General features: G+C 40.8%; 1 protein-coding gene across 29 annotated transcripts in view; it reads right to left on the bottom strand.

Annotated features, from left to right (window-relative positions):
• The window catches only part of LOC109906508 (receptor-type tyrosine-protein phosphatase delta-like), a 643,472-nt gene that overhangs the window by 334,824 nt on the left and 285,314 nt on the right, over window positions 1-23,334 (bottom strand). For all 29 annotated transcript variants that reach the window (XM_020504229.2, XM_031792038.1, XM_031792037.1 and 26 more), the window contains exon 7: window positions 4,031-4,075. The gene's annotated coding sequence lies outside the window, so the exon portion shown is untranslated. The remainder of the gene's footprint in view (window positions 1-4,030; window positions 4,076-23,334) is intronic.

Here is a 23,334-nt window from a genome sequence, read left to right as displayed (position 1 = left end):
GATGAACCTTTTATCACTACCTTTCAATGCTTGTCTGCTTGTCTGTCTGTTTATTTTTCTTTACATATCTCCCTTTTCTCCCTCTCCACTATAAACTCATCCTCTCACTGTTTCTCCACTGACATAACTATCTCTGTCAACATTTCTATATCTCTCCAACTCTTAGAATCATCCGCTCTCTTCAAACTCAGTATATTTCCTTTGCTCCCTCGCTCTGTCCATCAACCTCTCTTCCCATTTTTCTCCTTGACATTAATGGTGAAATGAGGAGAGCTACTTGTTGTTCTCTCCATCTTTTCTTAACCGTAGGGGAAAACGGTTCGCAAAGTTCCCTCTGAATAGCTCTGTAAAATGGGTGCTTTGACATTTCCTCCCAGAGATGGGCCGGCACATTATATCACAAATAATTGGAGTATATTACAGATATGACATGCTGATGGCAGGGTGGGTTCAACCCCTCACATCTGCCTCTGCCAAGCTTGTACACAAAGCTTGCATTTTGCTACAGGCACGTCTCTACACTATACCCAGAGAGAGGCCTCCTTTCTCTGCTCTCTGCCTTACTCTCGTTCTGTAATCAACAGTGATTCATCTCTGACACGTCTTCTTAGGATGGTACAGTGTTCAACAGGGGCCCTTTGAAGCCAAGTTGTTTTTTTTTGTTTTTTGTTTTGCGGGAATGACATAGCCAAGCTAAGAAAGATGGATACAGAATATAAGCTGTTTCTCAGAATTGGGGCCTATGACGTTAGTTGAGGCGATGTTGGTGGAGTAGGCCTGTGTCATCATGAACAATGGGTCACATCCAGACAACCTCAATAGGACCCTACACCCTAGATTAGACCCTACTGTACATCTGAAAGGACTAGAAAGGTATAAACAAATTCCACCTCTGATTAGCCTATCAAAGGACAAGGGAGAGTTCATGCTATATTATTTCCTGTGTGATTTGTACATGTGCATATAGGGAATAGTGGTTCAAGATTGTTTTTGGACCAGCCGATGGTTTCCTAAATAAAAATACTTCAGCTATCAGGGACCTCTGAGTAGGTCAGTTTGTTATCATCAGTTGACAATCTGACCTTGTGAGTTCAAACAAATGTGACAAGATGAGTCCTTCTTTAAGCATGCTACAAACAGGGAATTGTTTGCAACTTCCCTCTCTTAAACTGATCCAAGACCAGTCTCATGAAATGTTTACTTCCATCAACTAGTGTATTTTGTATAAACATTTTGGCTAACTTACAGCATCACGTACAGCACACAACATTCTAGTAGGAACTACATAATCCAAAAGGCCATAAAAGGGAAACAGATCAATATGTTGCAAAGAAGCATTAGATAATCTATTCATCTTTCTAAGGTATAGTTCACTAAACTTTAATATAAACTTTTCTACACATATAAGTTAATTTGTCCCAATACTTTTGTCTCCTAAAATGGGAGGACTACGTACAAAAAAGTGCTGTAATTTCTAAACAAAATACCATCAACTTAAAACTGATCATCTGCACTTAATTTTCGAATCCAATGTGCTGGAGTACAGAGCCAAAACAACAAAAAATGTGTCACTGTCCCAATGTTTTTAGAGCTAGATATATATACAGTACATATCACCATCACTAAAGGAGACTGAAATACTGGAGAATGTTAAAGTAAGGTATTATGGTTTGTAGAAACAGCTGCAGTTTTGGTATCAATTACTGCTACAGTGATGGAAGCACATCCAGTCACAGAGGTAGGTTTACATCAGTCATAATACTCAGTGTGTGTATTATGAGTACTCTGTCACTCGATTCTATCTATCAGCAATGTTTGGTATTATAAAGTACATCTTTATCAGTCATAATACTCAGTGTGTGTATTATGAGTACTCTGTCACTCGATTCTATCTATCAGCAATGTTTGGTATTATAAAGTACATCTTTATAATAGTGTAAATGCTAGTCACACGAGCCTCCGCAATGTTGAGTCATTCGGGATATTTTGTTGATACACCCCAGTAACTCAAAGTGATTATCGTTAATATCATTCATATTGGAAGACATTTCAGTGCAGCCTGCTGAAATATTCTCATATCCGGCGGGGCTGGCGCAGCCACTTTCACAGCGACGACAGCAATATCGCGTGTGCTTTGAGTTTATGCAAAGCGCACCATCTCCCTTCGACAGTGCTCAGTCAGAGAGACCGTGGCAAATATCATTAAATGCTCTGCTAACATTTCTCTCCCTCTCTCTTTCTTACCCTTCCCTTTTTTTGCTGGCTATCACTCTGCAGTGCACAGGGGAGAGAGAGTGCATTGATCAGCCAAAGTGAGTCTCTGAGGTGACTCCGCCTCTGAATGGGAATTGCTCATTTCACCTGGGTGCCTAGCTTAGTGGGGCTAACGGGGAGTCACACCAGGAGGGAGTCGAAGCCGAGGCCAGGGCCCCCGGTCAGGGCTTGGCAGGCGGGAGATAAGAGCTTTGGGTCCACTCCTCGACCAGATAGTGCTACTAGAGCTCCCCCCTCTCTCCATTGCTTTCTTACTGGCTGGCAGCATGCTCTCTCTCTCCTTCTCACTCTACCTCAATTGCTCACGAGCACACACTGCTACATTCGCTCTCATTCTCCCTCTCACTGTCTCGCCTTCCCTACACAAATGTGAGAGACTAATAATATATTTGGCGTTCTAGTGAGTCAGCCTTCCGTTCTCGGGCTAAAATAAAAGTAAAACATGGGGCCTTTATTGAGTTTGAAATCAATAACAGTGGACATCCCAGTACAAATATTCAGCACAACACTAGTTGCCCTGCTAATGTACCATGTGTCCACAATACATGGACACATGGTACACAATACGTACACAATACAGCACTAACATGATGTCCAAAGCAGATGTTTAGACAGCAATTTATAAAGGCAATTAAAACATTTAGCAATTTTAGACGACCAGCTATTTTTACGTAGCTCTGTTACACAAAGTGATAGGGGTGTAATGTTTTGTCACATGCACCGAATACAATAGATGTAGACATTACCGTGAAAAGCTTCTTACAAGCCCTTAACCAACAATGCAGTTCAAGAAATAGAGTTAAGAAAATATTTACTAAATAAACTAAGTAAAATATTTACATTTGGTTAATTGTTCAGCAGCCTTATGGCCTGGGGTAGAAGCTGTTAAGGAGCCTTTTGGTCCTAGACTTGGCACTCCGGTACATAGCAATTTACATATTGTTATTTTCAACAGGGATTTAGTAAACCATTAACAAAGCTTTGGAACAATCTTAACAATAAATTGCAACATAATGAACCAATTTCGCTGCCAGTGTTAATTCAACATGTCCTAAACTTGTGTGGCCTTAACATGCATCCCTGCTGCACACCTAATTCCACACCTAAGTCCACCACGCAATCCAGCCGGTCACTTAATTTCCCTACTTCATTCTCCACAGGTTCCAAATACATCCTCCTCACCAGCTACATCCTTATCCAGTCTATCTCTCCTAGTCTGCCTCCTCTGTGACAGTCTCATCACGATCTATCAATCAGGCTTCTGAAGCCTAGCACACAGCACAAGGCATGGCCAGTCTGGCCTCATCAGAGACAGTCAGTCTCCCTCTCTCTAAAAGGTTTGGCTTGCCAGATCCAGCCTTTTCTCTCCACTAACCAAGGGAGAGATGGCAGAACAATGACCTGATCCGAGCCATCTGATTTGCAGTTGATTCCGTTTCTATGTAAAATATTGATTGAAAATTGCTTCCAGTATGGACTATTTTACACTTGTTTTCAATTCAGACACAGAACATTATCTGAAATGACTGCTTTTGAAATGGAATTAATCCCAATCCAGGGGCTAATTGAAATGGTAATTAACAAATTGTGTTGTTATACCCATTGTGGCAAATCTATTGTCCACACTGGTTGATTGTGTGGGACCAGTGTCAGCCTTGTTAACCCATCCAGGCAGCTCTGGCACTCAACGCATGGACATAATGGCTCCAAATTGGCAATCACATTTCAACACACCACATCCATCTCAAAATCGTACCTCCTCTCAAGCCTCATCCTGTGGTTGTCGTCTCAGGAAAGAGAACTGGAACGACAAGAGAGAGAAAAAACAAGAAACATTAATGATATAACCGCAACATGATATCTTGTCACAGAAATAATATTATTAAAGCATATCATCATATTTCAAAGTTGATTTGTTTATAAAATTAACCATTATGTAACAACAAAACAACATTTTATCACTGGTACCATTTGGGTGCCAAACTCTCGCTTGGCGGGTAACACACAAATTTCATGCACAATCCTAAAAATGACTTAGCAGAAATATTGATTGGCTTTGTGGCATATAATGAAAACATACAGTATGTAATTACATTCTCTTTAAAGCAGCACCACAAATTACACTTGTGGAGTTGATTATTTACTGTGCCGGGAAGATTTGCTCAGGCTATTTCCTGCTAAATGATACAGTGCCCATACAAGCCTGTGGACTGATATTCTTGTAAATATTAGCTGCTTATTGAACCAAAAGGGAGAAATGTGCTTTAGGTTGTTCCGACAAAATTATGCAGTAATAAAAATTAAATAAAAATTGCCAAATTGGATGCACCCTAATTTCAGTCGTCATGCTTCAAGGTCCCTGATTTGGCCCTGTTTTTCATCAATGTTCATTACGAAATACTAGTGGTCATGACTGAAGGCAAACATGAGTTGTCTTGGGGGTGTGGTTTGATGTGGATATTTCTTGGATGTGTCTTTGCCATTCAATCACAACAAACAAAGGCAGTAGTGAGTACAGTGAGGTAAACTAAGCTATGGAGAAAACTGAGTTTTGAAGTTGAGGACTTCTTCCCTCCCGACTGACTCGCCATCTCAAGATGGTCAGCTAATTCAGTTCTATGCGTAGGCTAAAGCCTTCGCTGCCCTTGTGTTAAGCCAAACTGACAGCATCTAACTAGCAAGGCTTGGTGATAGCTGCAGCATGCTCTCCTATCCAGCTGATATTTATGTGTCAAATCTTTTATGGCAAGATAGCAAGAGCCAGTGTTTAGAATGTGTTTCATAAGACACTTGTTCTACAACATCTGGCTATGAAAGCAGCTGGCAACTCAGTTTCAATGTTTCATCACGTCATGTCACCACATGTTACTGTGGAAATGGTATCAACTGTGAATTGTCCGACAACACAATCAGCTGTCCTACAACACAATATTCTATAACTTGCTAGTTTTGTCTCGTCTCTCCTTATGTCCACTGTTAGATCTTTCCCGGGGGACAAATCCTAGAACTACTAGTATCCCTACAACAGGCGTAGGCTACATGTGTAAATTGCACCATCATCTCCCAGCATGAGTGCAGATACATTTATCAACAACAACAAAAATGGATGAGTGTGTTTGTGTTACAAAGACAAAACATTTTATGCTGTAAATATCATATTGATGTGCTTATAATGACAATATGCCTAAACATCCAAATAAGTTGTGTTTTGAGTACAACTTCAGATGTCTAACCAGAACAGCATTTGTCTATTGTGCCAAATATAAGGAGTTGGTTGTCAACCACATATTGACATGCACAGCTCTCGGAGGTTCTGTCTTCAAGTCTCCAGTGGGTGATAAAGTCCCATCCATGATATACAGTTGAAGTTCGGGAGTTTATATACACCTTAGACAAATACATTTAAACCCAGTTTTTTCACAATTCCTGACATTTAATCCTAGTAAAGATTCCCTGTCTTAGGTCAGTTAAGATCACCACTTTATTTTAAGAATGTGAAATGTCAGAATAATAGTAGAGAGAAATATTTATTTCAGCTTTTATTTCTTTCATCACCTTCCCAGTGGGTCAGAAGTTTACATACACTCAATTAGTATTTGGTAGCATTGCCTTTAAATTGTTTACCTTGGGTCAAACGTTTCGGGTAGCCTCCCACAAGCTTCCCACAATACGTTGGGTGAATTTTAGCCCATTCCTCCTGACAGAGCTGGTGTAACTGAGTCAGGTTTGTAGGACTACTTGCTCGCACACGCTTTTTCAGGATTGAGGTAAGGGCTTTGTAATGGCAACTCCTATACCTTGACTTTGTTTTCTTTAAGCCATTTTGCCACAACTTTGGAAGTATGCTTGTGGTCATTGTTCATTTGGAAGACCCATTTGCTACCCATTTGATGTCTTGAGATGTTGCTTCAATATATCCACAAAATTGTCCTTCTCATGATGCCATGTATTTTGTGAATTGCACCAATCCCTGCTGCAGCAAAGCACCCCCAAAATATGATGCTGCCACCCCCATGCTTCACGGTTGGGATGGTGCTCTTCGGCATGCAAGCCTCCCCCTTTTTCCTCCAAACATAACGATGGTCATTATGGCCAAGCAGTTCTATTTTTTGTTTCATCAGACCAGAGGACATTTCTCCAAAAAGTACGATCTTTGTACCCATGTGCAGTTGCAAACCGCAGTCTGGCTTTTTATTGGCGGTTTTGGAGCAGTGACTTCTTCTTTGCTGAGCGGCCTTTCAGGTTATGTCAATACAGGACTTGTTTACTGTGTATATAGATACTTTGGTACCTGTTTCCTCCAGCATCTTCACAAGGTCCTTTGCTGTTGTTCTGGAATTGATTTGCACTTTTCGCACCAAAGTACGTTCATCTCTAGGAGACAGAACGCATCTCCTTCCTGAGCGGTATGATGACTGCGTGGTCCCATTGTGTTAGTACTTGCGTGCTATTGTTTGTACAGAAGGACGTGGTACCTTCAGGTGTTTGGAAATTGCTTCCAATGATGAACCAGACTTGTGGAGGTATAAAAAAAATATGAGGTCTTGGCTCATTTCTTTTGATTTTCCCATGATGTCAAGCAAAGAGACACTGAGTTTGAAGGTAGGCCTTGAAATACATCCACAGGTACACCTCCAATTGACTCAAATGATGTCAATTAGCCTATCAGAAACTTCTAAAGACATGACATCATTTTGGGGGAATTTTCCAAGCTGTTTAAAGGCACAGTCAACTTAGTGTATGTAAACTTCTGACTCACTGGAATTGTGATATAATGAATTGTAAGTGAAATAATCTGTCTGTAAATTTTTGAGGGAAAAATTACTTGTGTCATGCACAAAGTAGATGTCCTAACCGACTTGCCAAAACAATAGTTTGTTAACAAGAAATTTGTGGAGCAGTTAAAAAACTAGTTTTAATGACTCCAACCTAAGTGTATGTAAACTTCCAAATTCAACTGTAAGTATTCACACCCATGAGTCAATACTTTGTAAAAGAATCCCATACCCCAATTAATTGAAGCTGTTCTGAGGGCAAAAGAGGGTACAACTCAATATTAGGAAGGTGTTCTTCATGTTTTGTGCACTCAGTGTATAAACATGTGTGTTTCTTTCTAAATCCTGTCCAAACAATTGAATTAGCCACAATTGGACTCCAATCAAGTTGAAGTGACATCTCAAGGATGATGATCAAAGGAAATTGGATGCACCTGAGCTCAATTTGGAGTGGCATTGCAAAGGGATGGGAATACTTAGGTAAATTACATTTCCGTAATTCATTTTCAATACATTTTCAATTTTTTTTTTTTTTAAACAACATATTTTACATTTGTCATAATGGGGTATTGTGTGTAGATGGCACAAACAAATACAAAATAATCAATTGTTAATTCAGGCTGTAACAACAACAAAATGTGGAATAGGTCAAGGGGTAATAGATAAGTGCAGTCAGGTGTCAGGAAGGGTGGAGTGCATGACAGTCCATCCTGGATATGACAGAGTTTGACTCAACCCATGGGTCCAGCATGAGGAGTCCAATATCTACAGGCAGATGTGAGATTCAGGAGGATGGCACTCTTCTCATAACACTTTGTAGCCTACAGAGTAATTCATATGAGAAGAGTGTAATTGCTAAATGTATGTAGATATTCTAAACAAAGTGTTTTGATACATTTCAAGTGTAACAGTTCCATGTAGAATTAACCATACTTCACATAACACTGTAGAAGCAGTGTCTGCTAATATAACAATGTGCAAATATTATACCTTCCTGTATGGTGTCCCGTAAGACAGGAATGATGTGATATGTTTGAAGAATACGCAGGGTCCCACCCCCCTTTCGAGTCAATAATGTGTCTTGTTTAATTTCTATGCTGATAGGAAGGTATTCAGACATCGGTATCAACCTGTCTTTTAGTCAGTGAACCTGTCTTTTAGTCAGCTTCTGCCCATCTGTAGAAAAACAAGGAAGAGTTGATGAGTAACACATGTATTGAAAAGGTGATATTAGTAAACACTTATGATGTACTGTCTTATTAGTAATGACCTTTTGACCCTTCTGAGGTGTTTGGCAACGCCTGATGGACATGGCAACGTAGATCAGCTCTAGTTACAGATACCTCCCATGTAGGAACCAGACTTTGGCTCATATATCACAGAGGGAGAAAGACTCTCACCATACATTTTTTATTTTTGACCTTTATTTATTAACTAGGCAAGTCAGTTAAGAACAAATTCTTATTTTCAATGATGGCCTAGGAACAGTTGGTTAACTGCCTTGTTCAGGGGCAGAATGGCAGATTTTTACCTTGTCAGCTCGGAGATTCAATCTTGCAACCTTTCGGTTACTAGTAACCACTAGGCTACCTGCCACCCCACATGGAATCCAATAGTAAATACAAGGTTGAACATAGCCAATCAGATATCAAGATTCACAGCTAATTCACAAGGGAGGGCCTCCCGAGTGGGCAGCGGTCTAAGGCACTGCATTGCAGAGCTTGAGGCGTCACTACAGATACGGGTTTGATCCCAGATGGGTCGCACCTGGCCGCGACCGGGAGACCCATGAGGCGGTGCACAACTGGCCCAGCATCGTTCGGGTTAGGGGAGGGCTTGGTCGGCCAGGATGTCCTTGTCCCATCACGCTCTTGCGACTCCTGTGGCGGGCCGGCACATGCACACTGACACGGTCACCAGACGGACGGTGTTTCCTCTGTGTGCCTTGCTTCCCGTTTAAGCTACCAGTATGTCAAGAAGCATTGCGGGTTGGCAGGTACATGTTTCAGGGGACGCTTGGCTCTCGACCTTCGCCTCCCGAGTCCGAAGAGGAGTTGCAGTGATGCGACAAGACTGTAACTACCAATTTGATATCACGAAAAAGGGAAGAAAAAAAGATAAAAAAATGTATACCAATAAATATTTCACAAGGGAGACATGCCGATATGCCGCTCAATCGGGCCCAGACATAGTCCATTGGCACAGTGGAAGGTGGTACTTCCTTACAACATACTGTACAAGACACACAGATACACACAGCACTGATTACATTATCAATCGTGGTTAGGTGAATTCCAGGACAGAAAGTATTTTGACTATTCACTAGATCAAATGTGACCAACCGGATTCAAGTTTCCTCGATTATTCTGAAGCGAGACTGGTGTCTGGCCACTGCTCCAGCCTTCTGTAACAGCTCCTGATATGGCTGAGGCATTCCCACGACGCTGGTGAACAACAAATCCACCAGGTTTTGTACGTACCCTGTGAATATCATCGCTCAATAAACAGCGGGGAAAAAGTGAGGAAAATAACTTTCTCTAGTTTCAAAGTAATGTATATGCTAATAGAGAGATCGTAACTACATAATATATTCAGGCCGGTGACGCTGACATTCTTACTATGCAACCAGTTGTGTACGCTGCTGAATGTTTACTGATACATTTTGCTATTTGCTACTAGAGTCATCGCTATATTTGTAGTACAAAGCCTCCGAATGCTAGCTACCTAACTTGCAAATCCGGGTTAGCTATCATATCTTTGTCCGAGTTTAAATGAGTTCGCTAGATAGAGAATGTTAGCTAGCCAGTTTGAGTTGAAACATTATTGAAAGCAAGCTGGCTACATCCTATGTTTAGCTAGCAAGGTAGCATCCAAGTGCCTGCCCTGTATTGACCCTAAATGCCAATGGCCTACAGTTAACGGTGACTAACACCATTCTGTACAAATTTACAGGCTGCAATGAAAACTAATGGGACTGTAGCGACTGTGTTGACATCAAAATCTAGGGTGTGAACTACGTTTCTATTCAAGGGTTGATTGACATGGTGACAATGGCTTAAATAATATTGGAGAAAATTTGAAAAACTGACCCCCCGATGTTGTGACGTGTCATGACTTAACGTACAGCACGCATGTAGCAACTAATTCTGTGTCTTACAGCCTCTGTTCACCAGGTGTAGCACTTCTCTCACCGTTTAAAAACAAGAAAGGGACAGGGACAGGTTAAGGGGGATACCTAGTCATTTTTTGCGTCATCACTGCAAGCCCTCATGACTCTCAAAAGCCGCTGTTCACTTCTGAAGATAATTTTAGCGCTGCCCTAAAAACCCGATTCAAATTCAAAACAAACCTTGAAATAGGGATGTAATGACACATTATATAAACTCTTTATAGTGTGTTATTTACATTTTAGAGGTGATAAGGTGATAAGTTGGACAGATCGGGTGAAAAAAGCAGTTTCCCCACATGACATATCTCTCCCTTTCACTATCACGCAATAGGTTTCACTTCCCCAACCGCCATTTTTAGAAACACCAGATGGAGCTCGTTGCTTTCTTGAATCATGAAGAGATGGGTTTCATGAAGCCCACTAGATTAATTTGATTTGGAAGTATTACGTTTTTTTGCCGCTAAAATAAGGTAAATTGTACGGACCAGCGCGATGTACAAAAGTGAGTTAGTTAACGCTAGCTCTTGTTCGCAAGGTAATTAGCTAACGTGATCTATGCACATCTGCCTCTGACATGCAACATCACATTACACGTTAGCTACAGCATCATTCCCCTTTCATCTGTGTTATCATTTCTAACCTGGCTTGCTAGCAAATAATTTTGTATAACCAAAAGTAGCTACCATCTAGCTGGGTACCAGCTATCTACTTAGATAACGTACTCACCCACACCAGTGGTATGATGGTTGACATGCAGCAGAAGTGACCCTGTCGGTTGTCCATTGCTGGCCATCTGGTAATATTGTTGAAATTGCATCGGAGGTTTGCACCAACTTTATGGAAGCCAATTTTCACTCCTATTTGCCGAGCGAAATGTGCGTGAGTTGCACCCATACGCAGACTTGACAAAACATTTTCACATGGCAGCTGGGGGCAGACCACAATGTGTTGTCTCTGGACATTATTGGAAAAAGTGGGCATGTAAGGAATCCATATCCAACCCTTAAGTAAATTGTGACAAACTCACAAGGCTGATTTTCTGACCAAAATGATCCTATTTACACTTTGTAGTCAATTTTGACACTAGAATGAATGTTTTTGACTCTTATCGGTGACGCATAGGATGTTTAAAACCAGAGTAGTTGGTTCTAAGGAGCAGTTAACCTTTAAGAAGTTGTGATGGCAGTGGGTATAATAGTATGAGAAGGAAGGAAACCGCGCGGACATGAGTTGCCATGGCAAGACCACTGATGTGAAATTTGTGCATGCAGTTATTATTTTAATATGCCCAGGATTTAAATGAACATTGGATTAATCATATCTAGTACGTGAATGTTTGTCATAGCTGAGAAGCCAACCTGAACATCCTCAGATGTCTCTATTTGCATAAACCACTGCTTTCATTTAGATTAAAGACATTTTACAAGTAAACAGAGGACGGAAAAACGTGGTTATGCAAGTAAAAGTGGGTGGTGGAGTCTGCCCTCAAATCCTGCCTGAAACAATAGTGTGGGTTGCCGAGTTCCCCTTATCTACAGTATGTTCCCCTGATACATCCTGTCCATACTAACGAACACACAAATTAAAATGTAGAACAGGGGAATATATGGGGAAGGCCAAATTGATGTGGCCAGGAATACATCATTAGAACCCGATTTGGCCTTGTAATTATAATATTATCACAAAGATAACGTTCATTGAAAATAAATTACACTTTGATGGATTCTATGCCACAATATGACACAGATGTTGGGTTTGCTGAGGGAGTAAAAAATCAAATAAAAAAAGACCCAAAAACGAATAGCAGAAAAAGTGACAAGAAAGCTATCGGCACAGTTTTCTGTCCGAGATACAACCATATTTCATTACACGGCATTGAGGCTTAGGAGGCAATCAAGCATATTTAGCCTTCCTCGTCTCGGCCGGAAGCAATTATTACTCCCCAGTTTTTTACTGTGCTCCGCCATGGGGAAAATGAATCGCAGTACTTATCAGCTCAATGCATACACAAGTGACTGGGGGGAAAGGGGCTGGACAGGACGCGAGCCATAGGTTACCTTTGAATCCATTAGCTTTGTAACATCAGCACATCTAGGGGCGTGTGGCAAGATAACCATAAAAATGTCACCCAAAAAAGCATTGTTATTTGCATTAATATTGGACAGGGCTAAACAGAGATAAACATCAAGCAGTGAAGGTGAGGGTTTATGACCTGTAGCAGTGTGTTGCTGTCTGCATCTCTAAAATATCTGGCACTACACTTGTCAGGCTTTGTGGCTGATTATATGGTTGGAGATCAATGGCACTGCGTCATCCCTCAGCTCTAAACGCAAAGTATGGCATATAGGCCTACTCTAATCTGAATATAAACTTGTGGATCTCTTCATATGATCTGTGCTCTACGAGTTACAGTGATGCACAACTGTTGTTGAAAATATCACTATATTAATTTAGCCATAAAGCATTATAGCAGTCTATCCAGGTGTTATCAAATCAACAAATTTAGAATGTAATTTATATTTTTATTTGTTTTTGTTATGTACAATTTAAGTGAGTAAAGTGGGATATCAGCATACCTAATTTTGAAAATCAGTGAAAACAGATGTGAATTTGAGTAGTATAAGTTGAGAGCAGAGTGGACAAGGCCTAAATGACTCAGCTAGTTTGTGCATGGGTCACTGCTATTCAACAGAATTGAAGTGGGCAGGTGGATTACTTAAACTCTCAGTCAGTGGCATATCAAAGTCTATCTAAGACATCCCTCAGCTTCATCCCTCCTTCATAACCTGGAGTAATGAGACCCCTGTGGGATTTGAGAAGAGCCCGAAGGTAGGAAACTCGAAGTAGTTCAGGGAATCTCATAGCCCTCTATTAATCTAGTGAAATTAAACCCTTCTCAAAGGTTTCTGAGGGGACCTGCAGTGGACAGGTGGAGAAAAAGGTGAGGTCCTGGTTTAATCTTGGAAGGCACTTGAGAAACTACACCACTGATCTGGGGCCAGTGGCCTTCAGTAGGTGACAGGGATTATGTGCCCGGCAGGTTTGCAAACAAGTATACATGCACATGCATGCTCCCTCGTACACACGCACCAAATAATTTAGCTTGAACTGACACATCACCTGGCATTCAAGTCAAACAATCTCAAATTAAGTGTTTCTCTGTAGTTGTGCTATGTTTAGAAGTTACATTATGCTTCCTAAATGTCTATGCATGGTGGATGTGTGATTGCTTTGAATGTAGAACAATACATTACAAAATACAGTTGAACTATCTCTCCAAAAAAACATAACATGATAATGGAAAGTAAACACCAACATATTAGATCTGAATACTCCATTGACTTTGTGGAGCTAATGGTCCTCGTTCACTTCAGAGGCACCAGAGCATTAGTGTCCATCTGGGGTAACGTGTGCTCTTTCTCAATTTCCAGTTCTCTTTAGTTTCTGGGCATTCTCCCCAAACCCATAACTCAAATCTCCCCCACTCCCCAGTGATTGGGCTGTCATAATCATCAGCATTTAGGCCTCAATGAGCTTGATTTACAAGTGTGGACATGGTAACAGCACGGCGCCAGGGGTGCCTGTCTCCTATCATCCAACCCAATTGTCCCTACTCAACCACTATGAGGCCTACTGGTAGTGAAGATGAGATTTCAAACAGCATTATTAGGACAAATAAGGTAAGTGTGATCACAGTAGGTCTCCCTTGTGAAACTTTGACTTGCTTGACATAGTAGTGTGGGATCCTCTTCCTGATGTATAATTTGCGAATTTTATGATATATAAACCATCATATACCTAGGTCATCCATTTACACCAGTATCTGAGAAAAGGGGCATTATTATGTACAGTAAATTGTTGGAAGGCTGCTACTAAGAAATCATAATCATTTTTGCCGTTTTACCAAGGCTATAGATGCATTTCCAAGGTTGCATTTTCTTTTTTACTCCTACATATATGACCCGTCCTTTTGAATGCAGTATTCAAAAGGACTTTGATCACGGTGGATAAGTGTGGCTACAAAAAAAGCCATAGTAATTTGTGCTGTTTTACCAAGGCTATAGATGCAATTTCAAAGTTGAATTTCTTTACTCCATACATTTATGACACGTCCTTTTGAATGCAACATTCAAAAGGACATTCACCATGGTTGAAAAGCCTTTGGGCAAACCCATAACACCTTTCTCACCCCCCTCATCCATACAATATTCTATACAACATATCATATTAGCCTGCATTAACCCACAGTTCTGGGCCTCTTAAATGATAGGCCACATAAATCTGGTTTAGAAACACACACAACAATATTTATATGTGGATTCCAAACCCCCTGTAGATAGCTCCCCTCGCTTATCACTGTTTGAATACAGCCAGCATTTTAAAAGCACTCGGCGTCTACGGAGGAAGAGTGGGGGTTATGCAGTTTTGTTTCGATTATTTTTCCAGAAAGATGGAGTTCTTAGCGGGGCCTCATCCTTGGCTGAAAAATGTAATTACTTCTCCTTCATATGAAAAATAACATTCCAATGTGAGAAAATAAAATGTCATTCCTTTCATCTACTCTGCTTTCACCAGGGATAGTTTAAGTCCATACCAACATGTAGATTGGACTTCTGTTGAATTATGTGTTGCAGGCAAGTCTGGCAATACAAAAAATCCATGAAAGTGCATGGAAAATTAGATAATGGCATTCATGGATGATTGACAGCTTCATCGAGTCAATCAATCAAGGAATTATGGCAACATTGTTTAGTGAGGAATGAATGAATGGAATGTTCCAAATCAGAATCAGAGGAATGCCACAGTCATGAGGCTTCCTCTCCATGTCTTCCTTCCTAAGGGAGCCAATACGAGGCGTTCAATGTATTGCTTCCAGCTATGTTTTTAGATCAGTGCAGGCGAAAGAGAGATGCATGTTGGAGAAGATAGAGAAAATAGGCCTTTACAGTCAAGAGAACTGACACGTCAAATGATGGATTGGATGTCTTCAATAGAGACTGCATATTTATTCACTCTCAAGACACAGACACTAATTTACTGTATGTAAACAGAATACACACACACAAACACACATCACACTTGAACACACGGATGCACATGTATGCATGTATTTTCATGAACCACGCATGACTCTTCTGACACTCATCATGTGGTAGATGTCTGTGATAAACTCAGGTATACGGTATATCATACTGTTGAGTTGGAGACACCATGGTTGAAGAATAAATGCAGAAATTCAAAATCAAGCAACCAATTGTGTCAGTCAGTATTTGTACAGCTTTATATCAAGTAGTGCATCCTCAAAACAGCAACATCAATGACATTAAAACTATGAAACATAAGGCAAATTAATCAAATCCTCTTTTATCTAATCATCTACCTTCTACACGACTCGCTGGTTCTATTTTGGGGCAAAGAAATACGAGGAGTTATTTCCGAATGAGAAGAATATTGTGTTTCCATTGCATCAGATGAACAAGCCGGGATATGGGCTGAAATTATGCATGCTTTGATGGACCTCAGGAAGCTGGTGAGGGGAGGATGGCACATAATAATGACTGGAATAAAGTGAATGGAATGGTATCACCACAAGTAAAACGTGTGTGTGATGTGTCGATACCATTCCATGAATGCCATTCCAGCCATTGCTATGAGCCTGTCCTCCCCAATTAAGGTACTACCAGCCGCTATGTGACGGACAGAATGAGGAATGGAGGTGGGAAGGCTTTTTATAGACAACACGGGTGATGGTGGCGATGTGAAAGGAGGAGAGGAAGTGGGGGATTCAAGATGCGCCATTCCAGAGACTCTCCCGCTCTCCTAACACGGTACAATGCCAACAGCATGGGCCGCTGAACAGACAGATGGTGAGGGTGGTGCCATCGGACTTGAGACGAGAGGAGCGATAGAGAGAGGAGGTGGAGGAGGAGGTGGTGGAAAGAATAAAGCAACAAAAACTAAGGGAGGGAGGGAGGTTGGGGCGGGTGGGTTCGGGGGGACTTCCTTTGGGATAACATTCATCTTGTATGAGCTTCTTTGCATGTACAAATAGGCTTTGTACTTCATTACTACATGAAATAAAAGTTGATTCTCACTGTCACTTTTCATTCCCGGACAAGGAGGGATGAAGACGTTGTCTAAGGTAAGAGACCTGGTAGTGTCTTGCAGCGGAGGGGGAGGAAAGGAATATTTTAAAAGTGCTAAAGGGGGAGTGGGGTCTTTCAGTGGCAGAGAGAGATGTTACATTGCTTGACTGCCATCTACTGGATATGTATTGAACAATATATAATTTGCATTGTTTCACTTCATGCAACATAGAATAACGCTTATCCAAATTGTCTTCTTCAAATGTGTATTGACAGTGAGATTTTAAAGATCTGATAAAGAGATTATATCCCCCCCAAAAAATTTGTGGTGCAGGCAAACTAAAAATGTATTAATTATTTGTGTATTAATATGTTTGTTAATTATGTTTATAGAAAATATATTAATGCTTTTCAATCTATAGTACATTGCTTCTGCAACTGCGTCTAAGATTCTCAGTCCATGAAGCACTGATATAAATTGTACAGTATGTATCGCCACGGACATATATATATACAGTTTGAAAAACTCTGTACCTTGAAAGGTTACAATCTGAATCCCCTCCGTAACTGAAGTGGCATCACTAGTTTGATCCTAGATGGTTATTCAATGAGGAACAGCACCATCATGTGGATGTATTGTAATTTACTGATGGAAAAATGTACAGCCCTTACTTACCAGTGTAGTAAACACACTACCTTAGCGTGTCTTAAAAGATAACACAGCACATGCTGAAATGGAATGAATATGTAGTGGTTACCCATATTCACCTTTCCAGCCTTGTTTTGTGCATATTGGAGTAAACATGAGATTTTTAAGAGGGTTATTGTTTTGTAATAACCTGAATGTTCATTAATTGCCTCATTGAGAGCTGAGGAGTTAGTTGTTAATCTGACAACATCCATATTGATCCTTGTTCCTACTATTAATCACACTATGCTGTGCCAATAATAGGTGTAGCATAGGACATCCATTTAGGAGCAATGCACAATGCCTTCAAAAAGTATTCTTATTCCACAGCCTTTACTTACCAGTGTTATTTTTTTCTGTCACCCATCTACACACAATACTCCATAATGACAAAGTGAAAACAGGTTTTTAGAAATGTTTGCTAATTTATTGAAAAGGAAATACAGAAATATTTGATTTACATCCCTGAAGTCAATATTTTGTAGAATCATTTTTGGCGGAGGTTAAAGCTGTGAGTCTTTCTAGGTAAGTCTCTAAGAGCTTTCCACACCTGGATTGTGCAACATCTTTCCATACTTTTCTTCAAAATTCTTTTAAACTGGTTATTGATCATTTCTAGACAACCATTTTCAGGTCTTGCCATAGATTTTCAAGCAGATTTAAGTCAAAACTGAAACTCGGCTACTCATGAACATTCAATGTCTTGGTAAACAACTCCAATGTAGATTTGGCCTTGTGTTTTAGGTTATTGTCCTACTGAAATGTGAATTAATCTCCCAGTGTCTGATGGAAAGCAGACTGAACCATGTTTTCCTCTAGGATTTTGCCTGCACTTAGTTTCATTCCATAAATTTTTCATCCTGGTAAGACTCCCCAGTCCTTAATGATTACAAGCACACCCATAACATGATGCAGCCACCACTATGCTGGAAAATATGGAGAGTGGTAATGAGTAATATGTTGTATTGGATTTGCCCCATACATAATACTTTGTATTCAGGACAAAAAGTGAATTGCTTTGCCAAAATGTTTGCAGTATTACTTTAGTGCCTTGTTGCAAAAAGGATGCATGATTTGGAATATTTTTATCCTGTACAGGCTTCCAACTACAATGTTGTTTATCCATCCTCAGTTTTCTCCTATCACAGCCATTCAACTATGTAACTGTTTTAAAGTTACCATTGGTCTCATGGTGAAATGCCTGAGTGGTTCCCTTCCTCTCCGACAACTGAGTTAGGAAGGACGCCTGTATCTTTGTAGTGACTGGGTATATTGATACACCATCCAAAGTTCAATTAATAACTTCACCATGCTCAAAGGGATATTTAAAAAAAATATAAATAATTTACCAATAGGTGCCCTTTTTTGCGAGGCATTGAAAAACCTCCCTGGTCTTTGTTGTTGAATCTGTGTTTGAAATTCACTGCTTGACTGAGGGACCTTACAGATAATTGTATGTTTGGGGTACAGAGATGAGGTAGTCATAAAACAATCATATTAAATACATTTATCATTTATTATAATTTTACTCCCGAATTTAGGCTTGCCATAACAAAGTTTTTTTATTTTTATTTTTTTATTATTAATTCCATTTATAAAATTTCCAAAACATAATTCCACTTTGACATTATGGGGTATTGTATGTAGGCCAGTGACAAAAAAAATTGACATTTAATTGCAGGCTGTAACACATACTTTCTGAAGATACATACATGTGCATTTTACATTGTAGTGACCATGTACTGTACGTAAGCTAACTGAAAAAGTTTGCGAAGACAAATACACTATGAATGTCATTACTTCAGAATCCATTGTAAAATATTTTCACCTATAGTCCACATCTCACATCCATCCGACAGTATCTACACAGTAGCAATCAAAAACTTGATAAATACTACTGTATAAATACTAATGTATGGTTAACTGAGTCTCGCCACTTGCATCAGCCACTCTTTTCACATCAAATTCATGCAGAGTACCATAGACTGCCCACGTGGAGCACTAGGTAAATGAAAGATCAGACATCTATATTTCAAAAGCCAGAGAGACAGCGAGCCCTCAGCCGCCATGCAGTCTACTCACTAATGAGAAGTCAGACTCCAGTTATGTGTCATGAAAAATGAATCAGTCTTAAACACACAAACCCCCTGAATCGCCCTGAGACAAACTATGGGATTTAATTAAACTCATCAAATAATAACGTTCGGATGGAATTCCTCCTTCACTCATGCTTTCATGCTTTCCATTGAGTTTTCTAGCTAAAAGAGTTTACCTAAAACTGCTCTCATATACTGTATATGTAATGCTCATAAATACTCAGGGTTATACTTGATAGGGGAACATGACTTAATAACAAATTAAAGCATTTTGGAACGCTGTATTAATTAAGTAGCCCAACTGATTCAAAGAAAAATTGGGCTGGAAAAAATAGAATACTGTATATGGGTTTGTAGCTGCGGGCTGTTCCAGAAAGGTGGATCAATGAGATGGCCAGTTAACCATCAAACATTGCTTGAAATCACTTCAACAACAACAACAACCAATATACAAATGTAGCTTTCTTAATCAACCAGACTTATGTACGGCTGTTTATCAAAATTAACTTAATCCTTCTTTCTAGAATACCACATTAGTTGAGAAGTAATCAAGATAAGCTCCTAAACATAATAGGTATTCTATACCAATCGTAATTAATTTATTCGGTTTGTGTTATCGTAAATTATTCACAAAGTCCTAAAGTCACCTTTCCTGTCCATTGAAGGTTTAGCTAGCAAAGCTCTACAGGTACTGTTTCCTGTCCACTAAAGGATTAACTAGCAAAGCTCTACAGTCACTGTTTCCTGTCCACTGAAGGTTTAGCTAGCAAAGCTCTACAGTTACTGTTTCCTGTCCACTAAAGGTTTAGCTAGCAAAGCTCTACAGTCAATGTTTCCTGTCCACTAAAGGTTTAGCTAGCAAAGCTCCACAGTCACTATTTCCTGTCCATTGATGGTTTAGCTAGCAAAGCTCTACAGTCAATGTTTCCTGTCCACTAAAGGTTTAGCTAGCAAAGCTCCACAGTCACTATTTCCTGTCCATTGATGGTTTAGCTAGCAAAGCTCTACAGTCAGTTTCCTGTCCAGTGAAGGTTTAGCTAGCAAAGCTCTACAGTCACTGTTTCCTGTCCACTGAAGGTTTAGCTAGCAAAGCTCTACAGTTACTGTTTCCTCTCCACTGAAGGTTTAGCTAGCAAAGCTCTACAGTCAGTTTCCTGTCCACTGAAGGTTTAGCAGGCAAAGCTCTACAGTCACTGTTTCCTGTCCAATGAAGGTTTAGCTAGCAAAGCTCTACAATCACTGTTTCCTGTCCACTGAAGGTGTAGCTAGCAAAGCTATACAGTCACTGTTTCCTGTCCACTGAAGGTTTAGCTAGCAAAGCTCTACAGTCACTGTTTCCTGTCCACTGAAGGTTTAGCAGGCAAAGCTCTACAGTCACTGTTTCCTGTCCAATGAAGGTTTAGCTAGCAAAGCTCTACAATCACTGTTTCCTGTCCACTGAAGGTGTAGCTAGCAAAGCTCTACAGTCACTGTTTCCTGTCCACTGAAGGTTTAGCTAGCAAATCTCTACAGTCACTGTTTCCTGTCCACTAAAAGTTTAGCTAGCAAAGCTCTACCCTCACTGTTTCCTGTCCATTGATGGTTTAGCTAGCAAAGCTCTACATTCACTGTTTCCTGTCCACTGAAGGTTTAGCAGGCAAAGCTCTACAGTCACTGTTTCCTGTCCACTGAAGGTTTAGCTAGCAAAGCTCTACAGTCAGTTTCCAGTCCACTGAAGGTTTCGCTAGCAAAGCTCTACAGTCACTGTTTCCTGTCCATTGATGGTTTAGCTAGCAAAGCTCTACAGTCACTGTTTCCTGTCCACTGAAGGTTTAGCAGGCAAAGCTCTACAGTCACTGTTTCCTATCCACTGAAGGTTTAGCTAGCAAAGCTCTACAATTACTGTTTCCTGTCCACTGAAGGTTTAGCTAGCAAAGCTCTACAGTCACCGTTTCCTCTCCACTGAAGGTTTAGCTAGCAAAGCTCTACAGTCAGTTTCCTGTCCACTGAAGGTTTAGCAGGCAAAGCTCTACAGTCACTGTTTCCTGTCCACTAAAGGTTTAGCTAGCAAAGCTCTACAGTCACTGTTTCCTGTCCACTGAAGGTTTAGCAGGCAAAGCTCTACAGTCACTGTTTCCTGTCCACTGAAGGTTTAGCTAGCAAAGCTCTACAATCACTGTTTCCTGTCCACTGAAGGTTTAGCTAGCAAAGCTCTACAGTCACTGTTTCCTGTCCATTGATGGTTTAGCTAGCAAAGCTCTACAGTCACTGTTTCCTGTCCACTGAAGGTTTAGCAGGCAAAGCTCTTCAGTCACTGTTTCCTGTCCACTGAAGGTTTAGCTAGCAAAGCTCTACAGTCACTGTTTCCTGTCTATTGATGGTTTAGCTAGCAAAGCTCTACAGTCACTGTTTCCTGTCCACTGAAGGTTTAGCTAGCAAAGCTCTACAGTCACTGTTTCCTGTCCATTGATGGTTTAGCTAGCAAAGCTCTACAGTCACTGTTTCCTGTCCATTGATGGTTTAGCTGGCAAAGCTCTACAGCACTGTTTCCTGTCCACTGAAGATTTAGCAGGCAAAGCTCTACAGTCACTGTTTCCTGTCCACTGAAGGTTTAGCTAGCAAAGCTCTACAATCACTGTTTCCTGTCCACTGAAGGTTTAGCTAGCAAAGCTCTACAGTCACTGTTTCCTGTCCACTGAAGGTTTAGCTAGCAAAGCTCTACAGTTAATGTTTCCTGTCCACTGAAGGTTTAGCTGGCAAAGCTCTACAGTCACTGTTTCCTGTCCACTGAAAGTTTAGCTAGCAAAGCTCTACAGTCACTGTTTCCTGTCCACTGAAGGTTTAGCAGGCAAAGCTCTACAGTCACTGTTTCCTGTCCACTGAAGGTTTAGCTAGCAAAGCTCTACAGTCACTGTTTCCTGTCCATTGATGGTTTAGCAGGCAAAGCTCTACAGTCACTGTTCCCTGTCCACTGAAGGTTTAGCAGGCAAAGCTCTACAGTCACTGTTTCCTGTCCACTGAAGGTTTAGCTAGCAAAGCTCTACAATGACTGTTTCCTGTCCACTGAAGGTTTAGCTAGCAAAGCTCTACAGTCACTGTGTCCTGTCCAATTAAAGGTTTAGCTAGCAAAGCTCTACAGTCACTGTTTCCTGTCCACTGAAGGTTTAGCTAGCAAAGCTCTACAGTCACTGTTTCCTGTCCACTGAAGGTTTAGCTAGCAAAGCTCTACAGTCACTGTTTCCTGTCCATTGATGATTTAGCTAGCAAAGCTCTACAGTCACTGTTTCCTGTCCACTGAAGGTTTAGCAGGCAGAACTCTACAGTCACTGTTTCCTGTCCACTGAAGGTTTAGCTAGCAAAGCTCTACAGTTACTGTTTCCTCTCCACTGAAGGTTTAGCTAGCAAAGCTCTACAGTCAGTTTCCTGTCCACTGAAGGTTTAGCAGGCAAAGCTCTACAGTCACTGTTTCCTGTCCACTAAAGGTTTAGCTAGCAAAGCTCTACAGTCACTGTTTCCTGTCCACTGAAGGTTTAGCAGGCAAAGCTCTACAGTCACTGTTTCCTGTCCACTGAAGGTTTAGCTAGCAAAGCTCTACAATCACTGTTTCCTGTCCACTGAAGGTTTAGCTAGCAAAGCTCTACAGTCACTGTTTCCTGCCCACTGAAGGTTTAGCTAGCAAATCTCTACAGTCACTGTTTCCTGTCCACTAAAAGTTTAGCTAGCAAAGCTCTACCCTCACTGTTTCCTGTCCATTGATGGTTTAGCTAGCAAAGCTCTACATTCACTGTTTCCTGTCCACTGAAGGTTTAGCAGGCAAAGCTCTACAGTCACTGTTTCCTGTCCACTGAAGGTTTAGCTAGCAAAGCTCTACAGTCAGTTTCCAGTCCACTGAAGGTTTAGCTAGCAAAGCTCTACAGTCACTGTTTCCTGTCCATTGATGGTTTAGCTAGCAAAGCTCTACAGTCACTGTTTCCTGTCCACTGAAGGTTTAGCAGGCAAAGCTCTACAGTCACTGTTTCCTATCCACTGAAGGTTTAGCTAGCAAAGCTCTACAATTACTGTTTCCTGTCCACTGAAGGTTTAGCTAGCAAAGCTCTACAGTCACCGTTTCCTGTCCACTGAAGGTTTAGCTAGCAAAGCTCTACAGTCACTGTTTCCTGCCCACTGGAGGTTTAGGTAGCAAAGCTCTACAGTCGCTATTTCCTGTCCAGTGAAGGTTTAGCTAGCAAAGCTCTACAGTCACTGTTTCCTGTCCACGGAAGGTTTA

The sequence above is a fragment of the Oncorhynchus kisutch genome, linkage group LG16 (assembly GCF_002021735.2).
Source record: "Oncorhynchus kisutch isolate 150728-3 linkage group LG16, Okis_V2, whole genome shotgun sequence".
Lineage (NCBI taxonomy): Eukaryota > Metazoa > Chordata > Actinopteri > Salmoniformes > Salmonidae > Oncorhynchus > Oncorhynchus kisutch.
Note: the sequence above shows the minus strand (reverse complement) of the source record. Positions and strands in the feature narration are given on the sequence as shown.